We start from the raw sequence: 24,255 nt of genomic DNA on the forward strand, positions 1-24,255 counted from the left end.
CCAGGAGGGATCACTACTACACTATTGGTGGGAGTGCAAACTCGTTCAACCACTATGGAAAGCAGTGTGGCAGTGCCTCAAAAGCCTAAACATAGAACTCCCCTATGACCCAGCAATTCCACTACTTGGCATTTACCCAATCATCCAGAAAAAAGGGCATACTAAATGCACTAGCACAACAATGTTCATTGCAGCACTATGTACCATTGCAAAGATATGGAACCAACCTAGATGTCCCTCAGTTGATGAGTGGATCAACAAGTTGTGGTATTTGTACACAATGGAATTCTATGCTGCTGTCAGAAAGAATGACATCGCCCCATTTGTTAGGAAATGGAAAGACTTAGAAAAAAATCATATTAAGTGAAGTAAGCCAGACTCAAAGGAACTTAGGCTCAGTGGTGTCCCTCATTCGTCATAATCAGTAGAAACCTTGAGCTCTACTAGCCAAGATATGCAATAGAGCAAAATCTTGATACATAAGGCCATATAGTATGAAGCTAATTGAAAGGACCTCCAGGATATTGAAACAAAAGCCATATAATGAACGATGGTTGTCCTTAATGTATTATATTGTATCTCATCTTTGCTGTCCCTTGGTTATCTCATATTGTTACAGTATCTCACTTTGTTATCTGATATATTGAATTTAGTTGTACTTGGTTATTTGAAATTTGATAGGGAAGCGGGGAAAACCAAGACAGTGGGAGGTGGGGGGATTGTAATGGGTACCAAGACATGTGCAAGGGTATCAATGTATGTGAATTAATGCACCTTCTATCTGGCAAATATCATGTAACCCTTTTACTAATTACAATAAAAATTTTTTTTTAAAAAGTCTAATAATTTATCACTCAAAAAATAAAATTTAACAGCAAAATTTTGCCTGTCACCTGTGGCACACTTTTATATGGTAAAAGACTTAAAAGTAAAACAAAATACATAAAAATATCAACACGTGCCTAACACATAAATAATATACTTCTTATTGTTTGCAATAAACATATTATTCAACTGGCTAGTATATGTTTGACACGGATTGCATTCACTAATTGCATTTGTCATCTAGTGTGGTGAAAATTAAAGTGTGCTGGGACATATGAACCTTTAAATGAACGTAATTAATAAAGCGCATTCATGAACACTCATCGCAAACAACCATATATAATTATGTCCTTAAGAATTAAAAGCCTTAATCTCATCATTATTTCTTCAGAGTAATATGTAAGAATTTGATTAATAAACTCTAAATACTTATTAAGCCATCTACTTCTCTCTGGATTCAATTCTCGATAACTCACTGTAAGTGAACATCATTAACGCTAATGGTCATTGCTTAAAATATATGTGACTCTTCTTAATATCTTGGCTATCATCATTAGCAAATTATACAATTCCTCTCCCAGGCTTTAGGGGTTTGATTTTGTTTTGGCAAAATGGAGAAGTATTTAGCATAATCTGATTACAGCTCATACTTGAAATAATGAAAATTTCCTTATTTTCCAAAGTTCCATGCTATACTATATACATAGCACAGTTATGAAAAATTAAAACATAAAAATATCTAAGTACACTATTTATTAAGGTGGAAATTAATGAATATTCCTATTTTGAAAAATGAACAATAATCTCTCTATATAGCCTAGTTCCTGAAAACATGAAAAAGTGCAATTGACAAAATCTATGTACCAAACTTAAAATCAGTTACTTTAACCTAGATGGCAAAGGAGTACTTCATTTTTTCTGTATTATTACAAGATACATTTTTCTTGCTTAACTTTGATTAAATATAAAAAGAATACCGCTCAGTGCCCCAATTTCAAGATAAGAATCCTTTAGTGTCTACTTATCATATTTGGGGAAGTTAGGTATTCTAATTCTTACAACACTTAAAGACAAACAACAGTATCTTCATTTTTCAGACTGAGAAAAACAAAAGCAACTACCATTCCCTAAGCCATATAGCAGACACTAAGTAGACCCTGTCTGACTCTAAAGCATGATTACTCAATATTCCTTCAATAAGCCTATCTTGGTATGTTCATAGAATAATCTCACAACTGCAAATATCAAAGGACTAAGTACTATATGGCCTTGTACTTTAATGAGACACTATATCTTTTTTATGTTTCTTTTTAATTCTAAAGGTGATATCCAAAGGGATTATTAATTATATGTCACTTCAAACGTAGTGTCAAACATAGTGTCTAGTGAGTATCATTGCTGAATTAGGTCTCCTTGGTTCTACCATTTTTGTGATTTTTCCTTCTTCTCCCCTACTCACTTACAAGACAAAGGGTAGAGAAATCAAAAACAGAGACAAAAGGGAAAAATCAGAAGATAAAAAGAACCACAAACAGTATAATAAAAAGAAAACATCTTGTTTTCATTTCTTGGAGTTCAATTCCATAAGCAGCAACGTTTTCTATGATCATATGCACATAATTACTGAGCCCTTGTGATCCTCTCCTAAGAATATCCTCCTTTAGTCTCCCTGTGTGAATGCTTTAAAGTCCTGACCAAAGTATAATATTTTGTCTTTTACTATTCATAAAGTTTACATGTAGATTTATAAGCACATTCTAATTATTACAAGTGAGGAAAATCATGCACCCTATGTTTCTTTTGGTCTGGCTTACTTCATTTAATATAATTTTTTCCAAGTCTTTCTATTTCCATATGAATAGGGCAATGAGACACTACCTCTTGAAAAAGTGGTGAGACCTAATAAACTGACATGCATATAATACTGGGTGACTAGGTCAAAGTGGACAGTCACAACATTCCCTTCACCATTAATCTGTGGGCACTCAGCAGCATTCCTTGGATGAATGACATCAGTCCCTAGTTTAATATAAATGTGTCATTGCCTCCTAGTATTAAAATGTGTTTGCCAGGACTGTGTGAAGGTACTTTCATCTATTTCATGCAAAGAATAAGCCATGAAACATTTTTCTTCATTTAGTGCACATATACCATTGTAAGCTCTAAGCTGTATTATTCCCTTTGTCACTAAGAGAAAAACCTATAAACTGTCTGGTTAGGAAAAGTGTTTTGCAAGTCGTCATACAACAAAAGAGATCACTGGCAAATTTGGCAGTTAATTGCCTCTGATTCCCAGAAGAAGCCACATGCTGACAATGATACAAATTGCTTTAGAAAACTACTTCTAAATAGAAGATATCAGACCAGAACATAAACCCAAATGAAGTGGATAACTTTACATGCTTCCCTAATCATCTTCATTCACAAGGAAGAAACTGACTGTTTTTTGTATAGTGAGAATTGGTGTCAAAATAATCACATTTGTTAGATCATTTTTTGTGGTATATAATAGGCTTTTTTTTGGCTAGTCCTGGCGCTTGTACTTGGGGCCTGAGCACTGTCCTTGGGCTGTCCTCAAGGCTAACACTCTACCACATCAACCACAGTATCACTTCTGGATTTTTCTGTGTATGTGGTATTGAGGAATCAACCCCAGGGCTTCTTCAAGAATGCTAGGCAAGCACTCTACCACTAGGCCACATTCCCAACCCCCTATTATAGGCTTTTATGCCAGAATCTATATTACGGTTCCATACTCATAAAATAATTAATTTAAAATGCTTTGGACTCCAAAGAGAACTTTTCAGAGATTACGTCTAGTTGACTGAGCCACTCAATCAGAAATAAAACACAAAATTAGTTGGCCCATAGTTTTTCCAAAAATATGATACTATAATTCTAATTTAATTTTTTATTAGTCAAACTTATGAACAGACATTCAAAAAGTTTTACTACTAATGAGCCACTAATTCATACAAAAAAACAAATGCTTCTATTGTATTTGACCTAGTCTGCAATTCATAAATTGTGAATAAAAATAATAAAATATCTGAAATAGGATAGGAAAGGGGGAATACAAGATGAGGGGATCAGGGGAGGGAAACTGGGCCAAAAACATGAGAAGGGGTATCAATGTATGTGAAATAATGCACCTTCTTTCTGGCAAATATAATGTAACCCTTCTATTAATTATAATAAAAAGGAATATAAAATAAAAATTATAAAATATACAATTTCAGTATATAGTTATGAATTAAAAATTACGATAATCTCCATTTATTAATTCATCTACTTATCCAAAGAAATAAATGTTAAAAATCAATTATTAATAAAATAATTCATTAGGTATTGAATATTTAGGTACTAAATATTTAAGTTTATTAATCAATAATTGCTTTAACTGCAACTATTAAAGATACCAACTAAAACTGTAAGTTTTAAAATAATCAAAAAACTTAGGAACCCATGTACATAAAAGATTTTGATGTCTTTTCAATATTTATTACACTAAAGTCTGACCATTTAATTGATTAAATGTTATCAATGTTTCTGCATTTCAAAATCCTGAACATTTTGACAAATGTGCAAGATCATTAGTTGTACTGAAATTTCCTGGAGACACTATGAAATGTGTTCTCAATGGGATATTAATTAATTCAGAAATAAGTTTCTGTTGATTATCCTCGAGCTAGACATAAATGTTAATAGAAGATCACTGCTTAAGAGATGATGAGATGTTTTTAAATAAAATGGACTGGAAGACTGGTTTTTGTCTTTATTTTTTTAATCCCTCAATTGCCTGGCAATCACAGGGTTCTTTATTTTTTCTTTTCTTTTAATTGTATTTTATTGTCAAAATGATATATACAGGGGTTACAGTAACATTCATCTGGTAGTGGGTACATTATTTCTTGAACATTGATACCCATTCCCATGTGTTTATTTCATCTATTGCCAACATAGTTAAAAAGTAAAAGCAAGATTCTTAATTTACTCCATTGTATAAATTTCAGGAATACTGTGAAGAAGAACTACAGAATTACTCATACCATGGTGGTCAACTTTACTAGAGATATCAGAAAAATGTTCTCATAGGAAATGTCACTTAAGCAAACCAGTAGTTGTCATATAGCAAAAGTGGTATAGGTAAAACTAGGAAGATAGGTTGGGGAGATAAAGCATGCCAGGTCTATGGGAAGCTCTGAGGCTGGAGAAGGCATAAAAACACATGAGGCTGAAGGTAGGTGACTGTAAATGGAATGAACAGGTATGGGAAAGCCCTTGCTATATGAACTCTTAAATATGTGTGTATGTATTTGTAGGGTAATGTGCAGAGGGTTGCTGTTACATAAGTCAAGTATTGAATACATTTTTAACAGTGTCACCCGTTCCCTTGCTCTCTCCCAGTTTTTTCTCTCATCCTCACCTGGTGAGTATCACTGCTGCAATTTTTTAACCTTTAGTCCCATCCTCTTAAAAACAGATTAACAAAACAAAAACAAACAGCAACAAATTATTTTTTTGCCAGTCCTGGGCTTGAGCTCAGAGCCTGAGCCCTGTCCTTGGACTTTCTCAAGACTAAAGTTCTACCACTTGAGCCTCAACACCACTTCTGGCTTTTTTCTATGTATGTGGTACTGAGGAATCGAACCCGGATCTTCATGCATGCTAGGCAAGCACTCTACCACTAGGCCAAACTCTTGGCCCAACAAATTTTTTAAAATACCCTCTTCTTTCTGCTTCCTGGAGTTGAATAGATATTATTTTATATGCACATAGCTATTGAATCTTTGTGATCCTCTGTCAAGATTATCCTCCTTTGGTCTCACTGTGTCAATGTCTGGAGACCAGTGTATTTTTTTATCTTGTAATATTGAGTGTGTTTACTTGCAGATTGATAGGCATATTTTAGTTACCACAAATAAGAGAAATCAAGCAGTCTGTTTCTTTGGGTTTGGCTTACTTCACTTAATATACAGAAATACAAATACAAAGAAAGTTGAGATTCTACCTTACTGGAGTTAAAATGGCCATTATCAAAAAAGTAATAACAACAAATACTGGTAGGATGTGGCCAAAAGGAACTCTACTACACTACTGGTAAGAATGGGAACTTGTTCAACCACTCTGGAAAGCAGTACAGAGGTTCTTCAAAGTTGAAACATTAGAGCTTCCCTATGATCCAGCAATTCTACTTCTGGGCATTTATCCAATATAACACAAAATGCAATTCTACTCTTCCATCAGAGAGAATGATTTTGTACCATAGAAACACATAAATCAAAACTGAAGCCCTGATCTTTGTCCTGGGTGGCAGAGGAATGTAGTACAAGTCTTCAAAGTGTGCTGGCAATGAGAAGGAAGGGTTTGGGCAGGAGTTGGTAAAAGGTTATGGCATCAAATATGGCTTTACTTTACCAAGATGTTTAATCCCATGTAATTACAGGGATATTTTCCTACTACACTAATTGCAGAGAGAGTTATTCTTAAATTTCAAAATCCTTTCATGTATGCAGGGATATGAACTACATTTACTGTCACAGAATTATTACACACAGATTACTTCTTACTTTCTAATTTATCAATCATTTTATCATGACAACTTTTGTACAGTTTTAAGATCTTCAGAATTTCATATCATTACTAATTATGATAAAAAGTAATCATGTATCATGTAACCTTAACCTATAGGTGAGTCTTGACCCCCAGAGGAGACTAGCTAAGTCCCTTCTCACCTAACTACAAGATTCTCTCCCAATTTCCCTGCCACAGAGCCTCCTAGATCAAGGTGATTTGCACGAGTCCTGCTCTTTCCTGAGATTTATGTATCAGTTCTGTGCATGCCCTTAAAATGCCTCAAAAAAGGTAAACCCTTCCACACACAGGAACAGAGGGCATCCATGCCTGAATCTAGTCATCTCCCACAGATCCTGTCTTCTCATACAATGTCCTTCTTCCTGTAAACTTGAGTAACTATTATAAACTACTGCCATGTCCATCTGTCCAATGCTGTGATCCCTATATTCATCCATCTCTAGAAACTTGAGGCAGAATCTATCCACCACAAAGGACATGAGCAGGCAGTCATTAAACTAACAATTGGAGAAAGAAAACAGCCTGGGAAAATATGTTTGAAAGTGATGAAGTGCTTTACAAATATAAATGAGACCTCTATATTAAGCAAAGTTTCCCGATTTTTACTTTGAAAGTACCCTGCACTGCTTTATAGATAATTGAGGCCAATACAATGAACTTGTTTCTTTCTAATGGTTGTTTCTCCCAAGATCATACAATTACTAAGCATTAAAGCTGGGATTTAAAATGTTTTGTTTGTCTGAACCCCAGGCCTTTATTGCTTCTATTCTGCCATTTTGCTATCATGTACCCCTCCCCCACACTCCTTCAAGAACAAAATGCAATAAATGATTACTATTTCTATTTAAAGGAATATAAACAATCAAGAATTGATTTTCTTAAAAATAATTTGTCATTATTCTCCTACTATCCACCCAGAATTGTAGGAAAATAACCATATACAAAGCTTTTAGGCCTAGTTCCTCCATCACTGTCATTTTCTGACAGGTACAAATAGAAGATCTAACACATGAAAGGGCTAACACACACACACACACACACACAATAACACAACACATGAAAGGTTTAACACACACACACACACACACAATAACACAATACATGGCTACGATTGCTGCCTACTCCACACAGCCTTGTGAAATTGCTAATTCTCATATAAAGAAGAGGAGGTTTTTCTCTACTCAATCAACACAGAGTGCATGTGCACCAAGAAGAAAGTGTAGTCATAATATTTTAACTGGGAAACCACAGATTATGCTGTTAATGTTATAATGCTTAAATGTGTTCATGACACCATTTATTTAGCACCCAACTTGGCCAATGTCTTGGGAAGATGTTTCAAAAAGCAAAGTCTAGTGTGTTAAGAAAGTACTGATAAGTGAACGTGATCATTACTCACGTGTGCCAGGGTCTGAAGTGTGGACTGTTAGGCCAAGGGAGGGTCCAGAATGCAGTGCTGGGACAATCCTGTGGCCAGCTTCAATCTGGAAAATAAAAGATGACCACGTTATCTTACACTAGCAAATTAAATGCAGACATTGCTCATAGTATCAGGAATCAAAAGCAAGCTTGTGCTTCTTCTACATAATCTTCAACGTGGAGAAAAGACTTTCGTGTCTATTGTGACATTTACATTGCACATATGCTTGTATAAAACTAAATGGCAATATAAAGTATTTAGTCATGATTAGTCAGAATTAACAACAATTCAAAACCCAAGTTAGCAGAGTAGAGAAGCTCTTTCTTCTCAAAAGTCAGCTATGCCTTCTATAACTGTACACACACACACACACACACACACACACACACACACACACACTACAAGTGCATGCATTTTGCCTTTCTAAATTCATACTACTCAGGCAATTTTCCAAATAAGAAAAATTGTAGAAAGAGGAGGAAGCGCTGGATTTTATTTAAGCCACCAGCATCTACTGAGTGTCTAATGTCTACTTGGAACCTGGTGCACTTTGAACATATATGTTAACTCAAATGTACACCATCTCTCAAATATGCCCCATGGTTAGCAAGAAGCAGAGATCTGCCCACCACTTTATTCTGACTGTTTTGATTCCATACCGTTCACTGGTAAACATTTGTGTCTTTCCACATGCGAACTGGCTGCTTCATCACCAGATGGAAAGCTCGTTGAAGAAAGAACTCCTTCCTATCTGCTCCATGCACAGCTGTACACCCTGCCCTCCATAGGGACCTTCTATGTTGAATATGTACTATAATATGAAGAGGTTTCCCATACAACTCTCAGCAGCAATGATTCATCAGAACTCAACAATTAAGCAAAAAGCTGTATTATTTGGGGGGATAGTTTATTACAGCACAAACAGACTATTACTAGCAAACAAAAAAAAGCCTCCTCCTATGACAAGGTCCAGAGACCAAGCACGGTTTCTGTTATCCTCTCCCAGTGGACTAGCACAGACCATTCTTAATTTCCCCAGCCATGATGTATGACAACCGACATCAAACATTGTCAGCCACAGAAGTTTACTTAAGCCCTCTTGTCCAGGGGTCTTGCCCCTGTTAATCAAATAGGAATAAAACTCCTATGAAACTGACATTATCAAGTCAATCTCTAGCCTCTTCTAAGGCCAAAGTGATAAGGCAATGACCCCATCAGCCTCAAGTGTGAGTCAATACCTCTTTGCACAGAGTTAATACATCAATGCTAAGAGAATGCAAGGTGAGGGATTTTTGCAAACAGAGTGCAACAACACCATGAAAAAAAGATGGAGCCTCGTTCTGAAAATATGAGAAAATATCCCTGTGGACATTGGTAGATACCCAGATCTGGAACATAAATGGGGGTTAACAAAAGCCAGAGGTTTATAAATGGAGGCCAGAGGGTTAGAAGTTTGGCCTAGTGGTAGAGTGCTTGCCTAATATGAGCAAAAACCCAGATTTGATTCCTCAGTACAACATACACAGAAAAAAGCCAGAAGTGGTGCTGTGACTCAAGTGGGAGAGCTCTACCTTGAGGAAGCCAAAGGACAGTGCTCAGGTCCTCAGTTAAACCCAGGACTGGCAAAGATAAATAAATAAGGCCAGATGTATAAAGAGATAGGAAAAGAGAGGTGGCAGAGGCATGCAAAGTGAACAAACAACATATGAAGATCTGGAGACACAAATTTTCAAAATGTATGCATTTAAATTCATCTTTCAACTCTCAGGTGCATCCTTTTGTATTTTATATCAAGGAAAAAAACAACTCCTTACTTTGGCCAATGCATTTTAAATTCCAGTCTTAGTCTTATGCTGCTGTTTATCTAATCAAATATGTTTATTGAGAGTTACTATGTATTAAACATAACACAGAATACTGTCAATATAACTATAAACCTCAGTTCTCACTATTAATGGGGCATTTTATCTAAAACGAATTGGCGCTGTTTTACAAGTTGGGATTATAAAAGAAAGGAAAACTATAAATTGGAGTAATAGGCTAAGTCATTAAGATTATAATGATCTAAAAGGAGTTAGACAGGTAACAGACAGAGGATAGGAAGAAGACAATGGACAGCAGTACTGGAAAAGCTTCACTGCAGCATATGAAAGGAACTAGTCGGGGAAACTTGAAGTGCTCCAGGAGCAAAAAGGAAATTAATACTCCTGGGCAGACAGCAAAAGAAATGGTAAGGTAGACATCTCATGGTAGAAGGCCTTCTGGAAGAAGGAAAGGAAGAATCCTTAGTTCTTAATGCAAAGTGAGGATTACAAAGGGATTTCTAGAACTATTCAGTTTTTTTTGTAAGAACAGCTGTAAGTTTAAGGATATCTGTGAGATAAATTTCTGTCCTGAACATGGTGTTTTCTCATCATCCAATACGGCACCACAGACACATGCATGTACATGAACACTCTCTCCCTCCCTGTCTCTTTCTCTGTCTCTCCCTCTCTCTCTCCCTCCCTCCTGTCTCTGTCTCTGTCTCTCTCTTTCTCTCCCTCCCTCCTGTCTCTGTCTCTGTCTCTCTCTTGCTCTCTCTGTCTCTCTCCCTTCCTCCTGTCTCTGTCTCTGTCTCTCTCCCTCCCTCCTGGCTCTGGCTCTGTCTCTGTCTCTGTCTGTCTATGTCTCTCTTGCTCTCTCTGTCTCTCTGTGTCTGTCTTTCTCTCTGTCTCTCTCTCCGTCTCTGTCCCTGTCTCTCTCTCTGTCTCTGTCCCTGTCTCTCTGTCTCTGTCCCTGTCTCTCTCTCTCTCTCTCTCTCTCTCTCTCTCTCTCTCTCTCTCTCTCTCTCTCTCTCTCTCTCTCTCTCTCTCTCTCTCTGAGTGATTTTGTGCCTTTCCAAGAGCAGACTAGTGCTGTATGACTCCCACCAGCTATGAGACAAGAAGAGGTCCTGCATTTACTTAAGAAGGGGCAGAACCCAGGAGTTGTGGTATTTGTACACAATGGAATTCTATGCTGCTGTCAGAAAGAATGACATCGCCCCATTTGTTAGGAAATGGAAAGACTTAGAAAAAATCATATTAAGTGAAGTAAGCCAGACTCAAAGGAACTTAGGCTCAATGGTTTCCCTCATTCGTCATAATCAGTAGAAATCTTGGGCTCTACTAGCAGAGATCTGCAATAGAGCAAAATCTTGATACATAAGGCCATATAGTATGAAGCTAATTGAAAGGACCTCCAGGACATTGAAACAAAAGCCATATAACGAATGATTGTTTTCCTTAATGTACTATGTTGTCTCTCATCTCCTTTTCTGTCCCTTGGTTATCTCATATTGTTATAGTATCTCACTTTATTATCTGATATATTGAATTTATTTGTATTTGGGTATTTGAAATTTGATAGGGACAGGGGGAAAACCAAGACGGGTGGGGGGTGTGGGGGGTAGGGTAATGGGTACCAAGACATGTGAAAGGGTATCAATGTATGTGAATTAATGCACCTTCTATCTGGCAAATATCATGTAACCCTTTTACTAATTACAATAAAAAATAAAGAAAGAAAGAAAAGAAACAGCATGTGCACTGTTTTGCTTGCAGGCATAGAAATTACATTATTCAAAAAATATTTTCTACATAGTAGGTAGGGTAGCTACACTGGACATGAAAGGGCGGGGACAATTAATATGGATGAAACAGTCCTGTTTCATTAACTTTCCACCTTATTGTTCATTTATTTTTTCAAATTTTGGGTTTGTCTGAGAGATGAGAGATTCTCTTCTCTCTTTGATTATATCAGAATAAAAATAGATATTGGTCTGGAGGTGTGGCTCAAATACTAGAGCAGCAGATGTGCAAGCAAGTTGAGCAAATATGAAGCCATAAGTTCAAACCAAGTATTTTCTAAAATCATCATCATCATCAATAAAAATAATAAATAGCATAAGCTGGGGACAAGGCAGAAAAGTTCATGAAATGTTAATTTCTAATTAATCAGCAAAAAGAAAAAATTCAGAAGTGGAGATATGGGCTCAAGTGGTAGAGCATGAAATAGTTGAAATAGCCAAGTGAGAGCTCAAGGTCCTGAGTTCATGTCCCAGTGGTGCTTCTCTTAATCATATATGAATGCACATATACACACAGGACTGAAAATGTACATGGTATACACTGCCAAATACACAGCTCACTCCCTCCAGCAGCTCCTAAAACCTGTTTTTAGGTTGCAGGTTTGAAGTCTATAGCAACTCCACATCTCTTAGGCACCTTATTTCAAAGAGGATTGAACAGAGGGACCAGGAAAAGACTTAATTAACTAGGGCAGTATTTCTCGAGATATTTGTTGTTGACATTGCAAAAGGGACAACATATTATATTTGATTTCCCATTTTCAAAGCAGAAGGAAAGGCAATCCACAACATAGGAAACATTTCACTTTCCTTCCTATTTTAATCAATCTTGAAAGAAAGACTGGGGTGGGAACACTTAAAGCATAATTCTGCGGTTATTGAAAACCCCAAGAATGATGAACTTCATGCATATGATGTTGAAATAACACACAATGAATTGTAGGCACTCTGAACGGCAGTGAAATTTACAACTCCTTTCCTCTGTTCCAAAATAAAAAAAGAATTTCTATCTTCCCAGCAAGTGGTCTCCAAAATAAATGCTGTTCTCACACCCATGAACAAAGAAATAACTTGGGGCAAGAAAGCACAGTGTGTTTTTATTTACAAATTATATACATCTCATCACTTTACTAACATGCTGCCAAATATAAAAACTGAAAAATAAACTGTATGAGATATAAAATGCATAGCGTATTAGGCATCTCAGTATTTTTCCCCACATTGTCTGACATACTGTTCCACATAACTCAAATACTGACTATGATGATGTCTCGTGCATAACTATAAATTTCTACCTCCCTAAATATCCCTTCCACACAGCTGAAAACAAAAAACTTGAAGATAACTCTTATTGCTGGCATGCCTCTTTTAGAGAGCCTAAAAGGACAGAAATAAGTTGAGACCATAAATGATTCTCTCAATTTGGGTAGGTACGATACTAACTGAGTGCTTTCCAGGTGTGAGGCATTGTAATGTCTTGTGTTTAATTTTCCCCAAAACTCCATGTGGTAGATCATCTTCCCAGTTAACAGCTAAAGAAACTGAGGACTAACGTACCTTAGAATTGGCTAGTTAGAAAACAGTAGCAAACTGTGTAAGAATCCTTTCTTGACTGAATTTATTCTGGGTCCATGGCTCACCAGAGAGAAGCTTGGATTCCCAAGGGGATCCTTAGCAACATGGGAAGGAGGGGGAAATTTGGGTTGTCTGGAGGCACAGGGAGACGTCAGGGTTCCTCTCATCTTTTGGTAGAAGCGAGGGATGCTAATATTCTGACGTGGACAGGACAGTCCAAGAACATACCTACAGTGCTGTGGAGGGAGAATCAAGAGGTATCAGAGACGAATGACGAGCCAGATATGTTCATCACAGTGCAATTTGTAATAGCTGAGTATTCCAAGACTCAATAAATTACAGTGTATCTATTTATCAGAGCTCTGTGGCTACTAGCATGACACTTTTTCAAAAGAATAACCATATGAAAAAATTCACACTTCCTATTTACATGTGCAAAAGCAATATTCACCAAAACATTCATATTCACAAGTCCTAAAAGTAATCTGGTTAGCAGGGCTGTTGTGTTAGAAAAGTATTTATATGTTTATGTATGCACATGGGAAATACTTTGGAAGACATCAGCCAAAGTTTTAATTACTATTTGTTGCTGAAGTATAGTCGAGAGTCCATATAAAATATTTTATGACAGAATCATTATGAATAGCCACACATACCACTGTAAGAAGGAAACACTCATAAGTAATATAATCTATTATCTCAAAGTCCTTATGAATTCCGTAAGGCAAAGATTTGATACCCATCTTTTCAGAATGTGTCACTGGCAGCATTTTATTTCGTTTTATTTTCTGACATCAAGTTCTTTAATAATAGAAAAGAAAAGCACCAGGTGTTTCTCACCAGGTGCCTTTGCAATGGCAGCAGAGTTCACTGGTATTTTTTTCAGAGCCAGGATAGCACCTACTATTCACATGCCCTATGCCTTCATTGTTTCACTATGATTCAAAAGTGAACTTACTCACTCCCGCCCACACAGCAAGAACAATACGATCACGACACTGAACTGAATAAATGCTTGAAACTTCATAAATACTAAGTATCTCATCTCAGAATGTCTTATGAGTAGAAATCATTATGATGCTGTCTGCCATATAATTTATCATCATCATCATCATCATCGTTTGGGTTTTTGTTCTGGTACTGGTGATGGAACTCCATCACCTGAGCCACACCACCAGTCCAACATTTTGCTGGTTAATTGGAAATGAAGAATTTTCTGTTTGGACTAGCTTCAAACTGATCCTCCAGGTCTCAGCATATTGACTAGGTAGGATTTCATATGTCAGCCACTGGTGTCTTGCTCAGAAGTCTTACTTTATTAGAACACAGTCTAACAAATTACCCTTTATTTTACTGACAAGTACCTCATTGTGACCTGGAAAAAAATACAACTAAAATGGCAGCAAACCTTCAAAAATACCATGAGATTTATATCGGCCAAAAAAACTGCTAAGAAAAAGTTTATTCCCCAATACAGATGAAAAATTTGACTTACAGTAGCAAGACAAACAACAAAAAAGAAAGAGCTGGACAAATATAAAAAGAAGATAAGAATTGTGATTTCTTTCAAAATTGTAATGATTAAATAAAATAAAATTTGCTTATTTTCATCTTCAAGGAATCCAAATGGTTTACATTGTATCTAGCATACAGACTATTACTAAATAATAACAGTTAACAATATCACAAAGTATAAAGGTTTTCAGAAACATAAAAATGTTAGAAGGTATTTCAGAAACTTCTTTGATTCAAATTAGAGAAGATATATCTAATTATGACATGATATGAAAAGGAATGCTGTATAAACTAAGTAAGCAAAGATATTTGCCAGTAATATTAAAAGTAATTCCTGAATGTTTCTCAAGTATGTGAAATACAGAGAAAATCAATGCATAGCATGACAATGCCACTTGTCAAAACAGTCTGTTAATTATCTTTATCATGCTCTTGGCAAAATAGGATACTGTTGGACAAATAACATCTTCACATAATTTAAATCCATGCTATGTTTTATTAATTTATTTTTTTTTAAATTTTATGTTTTTATTGTAATTAGTAAAAGGGTTACATGATATTTGCCAGATAGAAGGTGCATTAATTCACATACACTGATACCCATTCACATTATTAATTTAGATCCTCCGTTTACCCCAAGAGGGGGTGGAGATGATTGGCTACATCTTCTGTTGCAAATATACACAAAGCCTTATTTGCAATGGAACAAAAACACAAATTTAGAATTGGATTGATGAATGTCCAAAACCCAACTCTACTACTTCAGTGCCTGTCTTTGCACAATTTACATAATACTACTGACCTTCCGTGTCTCTATACATTAAAAATAAACAGTGCCAATAATCAGATCCCTCATAGGGTCCTGTAAGAAAAACAATGAGATATTATTTGTGAAGTTCTGGCAACACAGTAGGGATTTGATTGCTGTGAATTTTTTTATCTCCTTCCCATTTTTACCTTTCTGTCCTTGCTTTCATACCTAGATCTTCACAAGGCAAGTTCATCTGGAGGGAAAACAGAAAGAAGGAAGAAATAAAGGGGGGGAGAAGGGAAGGAGGAATAGAGGGAAGGAATGGAGGGAGGGAGGTAAGAAGACAAAGAGGAATTCACCTTACCAGAGGCTTACACCTGTAATCCTAGCTACTCAGGAGATTGAGATCTGAAGATGGAGGTTGGAAGCTAGCATGGGACAGGAAAGTCTGTGAGACTCTTTAACCACCAAAATTCAGACGTGGAGCTGTGGCTCAAGGGGTAGAACTACAAGGAACAGTGCTAGGTCCCTAAGTTTAAATCCTAGTGCCAGCACCAAAACAAAGAAACTCACCTTAAATTCAAAGAATGTTCTAGGGAAAAGGAACTGTAAACAGCAACAGGCTCAAATCCCCTGATTATACAGATTGTGAAACTGAGACCACATCAGGATCATTCTATAGAAACATGCATGTGCAGGGACCATTTCCTCTTATCCTCCAGAAATGTCTAAAACTAGAGGCCATTGGGGAAAAAAACCCTTCAACTTCCAGGGCTCAAAGGGCTGATTGTTCCATGGCCACAAAGTTCCCTTTTACCCAGTTTATACAAGATGTGGAAGGTGGTAAACTAGGAGTTTACCACAAAGGCATCAAATTGGAACTGAATAACACATCTCCACCAACAAAAACCCTGTAACTCATAGAGATTGAACAACACATTGTTGAGTCACCAATGGGTCATCGAAGAGATCAGAACAGAAATCCAACAGTTTATGAAATTTAACAGTAAGGAGCACACAAAATACCAACTCCTTTGGGACACAGCAAAGGCAGTACTCAGAGGAAAATATATACAATATATCAGATAACAAGGTGAAACACTGTAACAATATGAGATAGCCAAGAGACAGCAAAAGAGATGAGACATAACATTAATGACAACAATCACTCATTATATGGCTTTTGTTTCTATATCCTGGAAGTCCTTTCATTTAATATCATACTATATGACCTTATGTATCTAGGTTTTATTCCATTGTAAATCTCTGGTAAGACAGCTCAGTGTTTTTACTGATTATGAAACTATTGAGCCTAAGTTCCCTTGAGTCTGGCTTACTTCACTTAATATGATTTTTTCTAAGTCTTTCCATTTCCTTACAAATGGGGCAATGTCATTCTTTCTGACAGCAGCATAGAATTCCATTGTGTACAAATACCACCCTTGTTGATCCACTCATCAACTGAGGGGCATCTGGGTTGGTTCCATATCTTTGCTATGGTAAATAGTGCTGCAATGAACATCACTGTGCAAATGGACTTAGTATGTTCTTGTTTCTGGACAACTGGGTAAATGCTAAGTAGTGGAATTGCTGGGTTATAGGGGAGCTCTATGTTTAGTGTTTTGAGGAACTGCCATACTGCTTTCCATGGTGGTTGAATGAGTTTGCACTCCCACCAACATTGTAGCAGTGATCCCTCCTGGCCACATCCTCTCCAACATCTGTTGTTAGTAGATTTCTTGAACATGGCCATTCTAACTGGAGTGAGGTGGAATCTTAGATTGCCTTTGGATCCTCTTTATGCTTGCTTCTTGCCTTATTACTGGGTAGGAATTCTAATACTATGTTTTTAGCGGAGTGGAGAGAGTGGGCATCCTTGTCTCGTTCCTGATTTTAGAGGGAATAAGGGCCTCTCTTTCTAAGCAGATTGCTGAAATTCCACTACATTTTTAAGATAAGGAAAAGGGAAAGATGAGGAAAAGCAGAAATGATTTCTATCGCTTCAGCTATAAGTACTCTCTTCCTTTCCCTAAAAGTTCCTACCTGTAGATCAATCTTTACTCTCCCAGAAATAAACAAGAAAAGGAGCACTATGAAACAAAGATTCAGGGATACTAGCAAGGCATTGAGTCAGAGCAACAACCTGGAAGGAAGACAAGCTTCAGAGGACTTCCCCTAGCCAAGAGCAAAATCTTGATACATAAGGACATATAATGTGAAGCTAATTGAAAGGACGTCCAGGATAGTGAAACAAAAGCCATATAATGAATGATTGTTGTCCTAAATGTACTGTGTTGTCTCTCATCTCCTTTGCTGTCCCTTGGTTATCTCATATTGGTATAGTATCTCACTTTGTTATTTGATATACTGAATTTATTTGTATTTGGATATTTGAAATTTGAAGGGGAAGGGGGAAAACCAAGACGGGTGGGGGGTGTGGGGGGGAGGGAAACGGGTAGCAAGACATGTGAAAGGGTATCAATGTATGTGAATTAATGCACCTTCTATCTGGCAAATATCATGTAACCCTTTTACTAATTACAATAAAAAAATAAAAAATAAATAAAAAAACAAAGTGAAATGTATTAGCTCATGTATCTAAAACACTTGACCATGGCACCAAAAGTTCTGTGTGTGTTTATCTTTATGTGTGAAGTTGGTTTTCTGTTGATATTATTTGGGATTTTTGTTGTTGTTTTGTCAGTTGTGGGACTTGAACTCAGGGCTTGGGGGCTGTCCTTGAGCCTCTTTGTGCTCAAGGCTAAAGCTCTACCACTTGAGCCACAGCATCATTTCCAATTTTGGAGTCGTTAACTGGTGGTAAAAATCTCATGGTGACTTTTCTGCATGGGCTGGTTTTGACCCACAATCCTCAGATCTCAGCCTCTTTTGTAGCAAGGATTACAAGAGTGAGCCACCCATGCCCAGATTTGTGTGTGAGTTTTCCCTACTTCCCTCCATCTTCCAAGATATTTATAGATCTACTAAGCTTTCCTCATTCACATTCAGTGGGGAAAAAGTCACCTTTTCTCCAGAATTTCGAGCAAAGTGCCTCTTACTCAGATTGTACCAATTTAGATGACATAGAAACAGGGTGGCTGGCCTGAATAATCTCTTGCATACAGTTTCAGATAATACATAAATATCTATAGAAATTGTAGTAAATCAAAATGGAACTCACTCTTCAGTAAAATCAAAGGGTTCAGATGACTACCCTTATTGGGTGCTGGAAACACGTCTACAATTTTAGCTATTCAGGAAGCTACTCGGGAAGCTACCTACAGCATTGTAGTTTGAGGCCAGCTTAGGTGAAAAGTCCATGAGACTATCTCTTCCAAATAACAAAAATCAGGACGGAAGGATGGAGTGTTCTGACTACAAAGGAAGCCAAATGAGGACAAGACTGTTGTAGGGAAAAGTTGAGTGTTAATCTTAGCTGCTAAGTATAAATTAATTTTCCACCTTTATTTTTAAAGGTAGTAATCTAAGAACAAAAGTTATTTCAACTTTAATGCAGCACAACAAAAAATATAAAACAAATAAAAACTGAACTATGAATTTATGGATAGGGATGGGAGGGGAAAATGAAAGAGGGCAAAGGAAGGGATGATACTAATCAAGAAGCACTGTACTCATAACCTGACTTACAAAATTGTAAGACTTTTATACAACTACTTAATAAGAAAAATAAAAAATACAAGAAATGAACAAGAAAAGAAACATAAAACAGTGCTATCATAACAGTCAGTAGAAGAACTGCTGCCCTCTGGCAATACAAAATCCATTACCACCAAATAAATATTTGAAAGTATTACAGGACCACTACCAAAGTATTTTTATCAACTATGATTTTAAATCTCAATACTCTTATGCTTATTTGTGTTTTTGATTAGCCACTTATGAATTCTAATGATAAAAGGTCATAGAGAATGTTGACATCCACAAAATAAAATTAACATTAAATATTAGAGAACTTCTTTGAATAATGAATTGTTTGAATAACAAGGTTTGCTTTAATTAGCATTTTTGGTGTGTATTTATTTATATCTGGACAAGGGAATAAATTACAATGCAAATTACTGAATCACTTCTCTGCAAAGTTTAGAGAAAGGGTAAACAAGCACCTTAAATAACTAGATAAAAAATGATAACTAGCTTTCATATAATGACCGTATTCTACATTGAAAGTACATATAAAATTATATACACCTGTGCCAAAAACAAAAAAAGACAACATAAGCCAGTGCTCCAAAAAAATCCTTGCATATAGAACTTTAGGTACTCATAGCCTCTTTTACATAGAAATTAAACAGCAACAGTCTATAAAGTCCTTTAAAAAGTATATTCAATGACCTCTGTCTCCCTGAACTGGTCATCTTCACTCTGTCATTACTTTTACCATCTCCTCCATTCTTACAGCTTCTATTCCAATACCCATGCTCGGAATGACTCAGAATTCCTCAACAAGCCTCCACCTCAGACCTCTTCATTTGCTAGTTTCTCCTGCTTGGATTGGAATTTTCTTCATGCCCTTCTCTCCTACTTCCTTCTGTTTTTTTTTTACCTAAATATGACATCCATGGTAAGTCCTTCTCTGACTACCCACCTGAAACAAATAAAATAACTTCCCCAATACCATTTCTTACTTTTTACCAGAACATTAATCACCATAAAACATTCTTGCTATTCACTAGCTTGTTTAATTTGTTTATAGCCCTACTTCAAACAAAAATGAGATTGATAATGGTAACAACACGTTGTCATTCCCAGTAACTAATACCACATCTTATACACAGTTTCTCATGAAATGAATTAGAAATGAACAATTTTAAGACTTTTGCTAGATTAACATCCCTAAAGAGTTATGCAATTTTTATTCTCCCATAGTATATAAAAATAATCATAACTATTTCTCTACCTTTTCACCAATACTTGACATTATCAACATTTTCACAAATCAAAATTTTCAAAACAAAAAAGATTTTGTCAATTCAACAGTCAAACCCTAATTTATAACCTGTGTGTATATAGATATTACACATCGGCCTATATACACACACATATACATATATTTAATTTATTTGGATATATTCCTCATTATAACTGCCCTCCTGGAGTCCTTTCAATAATATGCCTCCCTACAGATAAAGATATAAAATGAAAAATTCCAAATGGCAAAATCTAGTAATTGAACTGCTTTCAGGTAAAAGGATTTCAGGGATGCTTGATTGTTGTTCTTAATGTAGTATGTGACATTATTTCTTTTCTTTTTCCCGTTTATGATTTATCTTAAAGACTAGATAAAATTATGTGCTTGCTTTATATTTGTTTAATGCAATTACAAGTGAAATTTCAAATTATGTTGATAAATACACATAAATTTTTTTCCTTAACCTATTTTAATATGTTGTCTACCTAAATCTCTCTTCACTACTGTAATTACACAGTTTTCAAATGACTGACAAGGTTTAACAATGAAGTACTTGTTTAGAGAGACACGGAGATGAAACCTAGTTTTTTTTTCCCTCAAAACTAAAGAAAGACAGATAATGACAGTGACTTTCAGAGGATGAAACTCTTATTTTTCCCTACATATGTCATAATTTCAAAGGGTCAGTACACTGAGAAGAATATACTTTTCAAAACAATCCTCCAGAAAGGTCACTCCCACAGTGACAGTTACTGGCAAATTTGACAACTACCATCACCAATTAGAGTGTCTTCCTCCTGGGAGTCTGCCCCTGTTTTATTCTAGATGTGCAATTTGGCCTCTATCTGTCACAGACCTCCTCTTGGTAGGGCACAATAAGGAAACCAACACTGTTGCTTAATTTTTTTCAGCCATAGGAAATTTCAATCCACAGCCATCTCATCCATTGGTGTTAATTACTCTTCCCTCTTCCCGGAGCCCAAATTGGGAAGACAATGCCCACAGGTCACTGAAGTGCAAGACCAGGTCAACAGGAGTTTGCAAATGGCACATTCAGCAAACCCATCAATGCAAGTGTGTGTACACAAATTATTACAGCAAAGTAGGCCCGGTTCATGGCAAAACAATAAATTAAGAGAAAAGAAAAAGAATAAGGGCCTCCCTTTCTTTGCTTTTTTCATGTATTTTTATCGTAATTAATAGAGGGGTTATATAATATTCGCCAGATAGAGGGTGCATTACTTCACAAACATTGATACTCTTTCTCATGTCTTGGTCCCCATTTCCCTTCCCCCACCCCCACCCCTCATCTTGTTTTCCCCCCTTTCCTATCCGATTTCAAATAACCAAATAAACATATATACAATATATCAGATAACAAGGTGAAACACTGTAAGAATATGAGATAGCCAAGAGACAGCAAAAGAGATGAGACATAACATTAAGGACAACAATCACTCATTATATGGCTTTTGTTTCTATATCCTGGAAGTCCTTTCATTTAATATCATACTATATGGCCTTATGTATCTAGGATTTATTCCATTGTAAATCTCTGCTAGGACAGCTCAGTGTTTTTACTGATTATGAAACCATTAAGCCTAAGTTCCCTTGAGTCTGGCTTACTTCACTTAATATGATTTTTTCTAAGTCTTTCCATTTCCTTAAAAATGGGGCAATGTCATTCTTTCTGACAGCAGCATAGAATTCCATTGTGTACAAATACCACACCTTGTTGATCCACTCATCAACTGAGGGGCATCTGGTTTGGTTCCATATCTTTGCTATGGTAAATAGTGCTGCAATGAACATCACTGTGCAAATGGACTTAGTATGTTCCTGTTTCTGGACTACTGGGTAAATGCCAAGTAGTGGAATTGCTGGGTTATAGGGGAGCTCTATGTTTAGTGTTTTGAGGAACTGCCATACTGCTTTCCATGGTGGTTGAATGAGTTTGCACTCCCACCAACATTGTAGCAGTGATCCCTCCTGGCCACATACTCTCCAGCATCTGTTGTTAGTAGATTTCTTGAACATGGCCATTCTAACTGGAGTGAGGTGGAATCTTAGATTCCCTTTGGATCCTCTTTATGCTTGCTTCTTGCCTTATTACTCTGGGTAGGAATTCTAATACTATGTTTTTAGCGGAGTGGAGAGAGTGGGCATCCTTGTCTCGTTCCTGATTTTAGAGGGAATAAGGGCCTCTCTTTCTAAGCAGATTGCTGAAATTCCACTACATTTTTAAGATAAGGAAAAGGGAAAGATGAGGAAAAGCAGAAATGTTCTCTGTCGCTTCAGCTATAAGTACTCTCTTCCTTTCCCTAAAAGTTCCTACCTGTAGATCAATCTTTCCTCTCCCAGAAATAAACAAGAAAAGGAGCACTATGAAACAAAGGATCAGGGATACTAGCAAGGCATTGAGTCAGAGCAACAACCTGGAAGGAAGACAAGCTTCAGAGGACTTCCCCTAGCCAAGAGCAAAATCTTGATACATAAGGACATATAATGTGAAGCTAATTGAAAGGACCTCCAGGATAGTGAAACAAAAGCCATATAATGAATGACTGTTGTCCTAAATGTACTATGTTGTCTCTCATCTCCTTTGCTGTCCCTTGGTTATCTCATATTGGTATAGTATCGCACTTTGTTATTTGATATACTGAATTTATTTGTATTTGGATATTTGAAATTTGAAGGGGAAGGGGGGAAAACCAAGACGGGTGGGGGGTGTGGGGGGGGAGGGAAACGGGTAGCAAGACATGTGAAAGGGTATCAATGTATGTCATTTAATGCACCTTCTTTCTGGCAAATATCATGTAATCCTTTTACTAATTACAATAAAAAAAATAAAAAAATAAAAAATAAATAAAAAAAACAAAGTGAAATGTATTAGCTCATGTATCTAAAACACTTGACCATGGCACCAAAAGTTCTGTGTGTGTTTATCTTTATGTGTGAAGTTGGTTTTCTGTTGATATTATTTGGGATTTTTGTTGTTGTTTTGTCAGTTGTGGGACTTGAACTCAGGGCTTGGGGGCTGTCCTTGAGCCTCTTTGTGCTCAAGGCTAAAGCTCTACCACTTGAGCCACAGCATCATTTCCAATTTTGGAGTGGTTAACTGGTGGTAAAAATCTCATGGGGACTTTTCTGCATGGGCTGGTTTTGACCCACAATCCTCAGATCTCAGCCTCTTTTGTAGCAAGGATTACAAGAGTGAGCCACCCATGCCCAGATTTGTGTGCGAGTTTTCCCTACTTCCCTCCATCTTCCAAGATATTTATAGATCTACTAAGCTTCCCTCATTCACATTCAGTGGGGAAAAAGTCACCTTTTCTCCAGAATTTGATCAAAGTGCCTCTTACTCAGATTGTACCAATTTAGATGACATAGAAACAGGGTGGCTGGCCTGAATAATCTCTTGCATACAGTTTCAGATAATACATAAATATCTATAGAAAGTGTAGTAAATCAAAATGGAACTCACTCTTCAGTAAAATCAAAGGGTTCAGATGACTACCCTTATTGGGTGCTGGAAACACGTCTACAATCTTAGCTATTCAGGAAGCTACTCGGGAAGCTACCTACAGCATTGTAGTTTGAGGCCAGCTTAGGTGAAAAGTCCATGAGACTATCTCTTCCAAATAACAAAAATCAGGACGGAAGGATGGAGTGTTCTGACTACAAAGCAAGCCAAATGAGGACAAGACTGTTGTAGGGAAAAGTTGAGTGTTAACCTTAGCTGCTAAGTATAAATTAATTTTCCACCTTTATTTTTAAAGGTAGTAATCTAAGAACAAAAGTTATTTCAACTTTAATGCAGCACAACAAAAAATATAAAACAAATAAAAACTGAACTATGAATTTATGGATAGGGATGGGAGGGGAAAATGAAAGAGGGCAAAGGAAGGGATGATACTAATCAAGAAGCACTGTACTCATAACCTGACTTACAAAATTGTAGGACTTTTATACAACTACTTAATAAGAAAAATAAAAAATACAAGAAATGAACAAGACAAGAAACATAAAACAGTGTT

The 24,255-nt window shown here is 36.5% G+C and overlaps 1 long non-coding RNA gene across 1 annotated transcript in view; it reads right to left on the minus strand.

Annotated features, from left to right (window-relative positions):
• The window catches only part of LOC150066376 (uncharacterized), a 666,939-nt gene extending 659,051 nt beyond the window's left edge, over positions 1-7,888 (minus strand). The window contains exon 1 of the long non-coding RNA XR_016539124.1: positions 7,820-7,888. This is a non-coding gene — a long non-coding RNA (uncharacterized LOC150066376). The remainder of the gene's footprint in view (positions 1-7,819) is intronic.
• Positions 7,889-24,255: the final 16,367 nt, after the last annotated feature.

Source organism: Megascapheus bottae, chromosome 2 (assembly GCF_031878675.1).
Source record: "Megascapheus bottae isolate mThoBot1 chromosome 2, mThoBot2.hap1, whole genome shotgun sequence".
Classification (NCBI taxonomy): Eukaryota; Metazoa; Chordata; class Mammalia; order Rodentia; family Geomyidae; genus Megascapheus; species Megascapheus bottae.